The following is a 1619-nucleotide window of genomic DNA, read 5'->3' as shown; positions in this document are numbered from 1 at the left end:
TTCAGTAATTCATAATTTGTGAATTCGACAGTACCAACGCTGCCACTGAAAATATTTCTTTAAAACACTATAAGTAGCTCATTAAGGACGATAACCCCCCCTCTTCCCCCCGTTAAAGTAAACTCCACTTAGTCCCCCCCCCCTCCTACGTTTAAAATCGTTTCAAACTAAATTATCTGCCCCTAATAGTCGTCACTAAACCCGGCTCTGTTTATAAACATTTATCGTGAATTACAGCTCACCAGACCATGTAGGGGTGGGGGTGGTAGGGAGCGCGCTTACAGCTTGTTTTCTAGCGTCTCCCAGAAGAGAATTATATATATACGAGCCGACCCGCAATGTATCATACGCCGCTATTTAGTTGTTTTTTCTACTTTTCAGTATTCATAATGTGTGAATTCGACAGTATCAATGCTGCCACTAAAAATATTTGCTTTAAAACACTAAACCCCCCCTCCCCCCCACGTGAAAGCAGCCTCCTCTTAGTTACCTCCTCTTAAGTTTAAAATCGTTTCAAACTAAATTATCTGCCCCTAACAGCCGTCACCAAACCCGGCTCGATGATTGTAAAAATTAAGCGTGAACCACAGCTCACCAAACCATGTGAGGGGGTTGGGGTGGGGGAATGGATGGTATAAGGTTGAGGTGAACATGGTTAGTGAATGGTTTAATAGGCGTAGTGCAGCTAATATAATATTTGGCTAAGTTCGTCTATTTGTATGAAATGTAATGTAAGAGAGATTAACGGGTTTTAACTGTACCAAAGAAAGGTAATCATTTTGAATTAACATATTACTTCATTTAGTCATTCCATGTTGTTATATCATCTATCCTTTGAACTGAGGTATACATCTGGAAGCAGTGTTTCTTCCACCAGACTTTTTTCTCCGGGGGGGGGGGGGGGGGAGCGGACACTGTTAAAATATATAAATTTCATTTCGTTCAGGGGGGGGGGGGTAAAAAATTTCCGACCCCCCCGGGAGAGATGCCTGGAAGTATAACAAAACGCGTAGTGGGTATATGTTTAAATGCGCCTATCTTACGACGGGATTTGAAGCTAGTCTATTCTATTCAGTGGCGTAGCGAGGTCGGGTGTCACCCGGTGCGGCACTTAATGGTGTCAACACGTCCTCTCTCAATATTCATTTATAGCAAACTCGCTGACCTCAACAAATTGGCCAGCAGTACACAGAGACTTGACATTCAAGGGACATCACTAAGATGTAAACAACTTACAAGACAGCGTAACATCTTTATAATTTAAATATTTCTTGTTATAAAAAAACAATTTTTTAACCAGATGTCTTAAGCTTGTCCTTGTGAATTGTAAACTGTCATTGCCAACTTTAGCTTAATCTTCTTAGAGAACAATAGAGTGCTGTGTTAGTTGGGCCTTAATCTATTTCAATGCCTTTTCTTTTTCATCTGCTGCAGTTCAGTGAAAATAATTACATTTGTTTTACTTACTTGTTCCATTGGACAGTCCCTATTTAATAATTATTTTAGTTTATATTATTATATTGATATATACATACATATAAATATATTTATATTTCTCATATATAAATATATATACATACATATTTATGAGTTGTTCTATAAATAACAAAACTACCACA

The sequence above is a fragment of the Physella acuta genome, unplaced genomic scaffold (genome assembly GCF_028476545.2).
Source record: "Physella acuta isolate Inbredline_101_S28 unplaced genomic scaffold, ASM2847654v3 ptg001503l, whole genome shotgun sequence".
In the NCBI taxonomy this organism is placed as follows: Eukaryota; Metazoa; Mollusca; class Gastropoda; family Physidae; genus Physella; species Physella acuta.
This window is presented reverse-complemented; position numbering follows the sequence as displayed.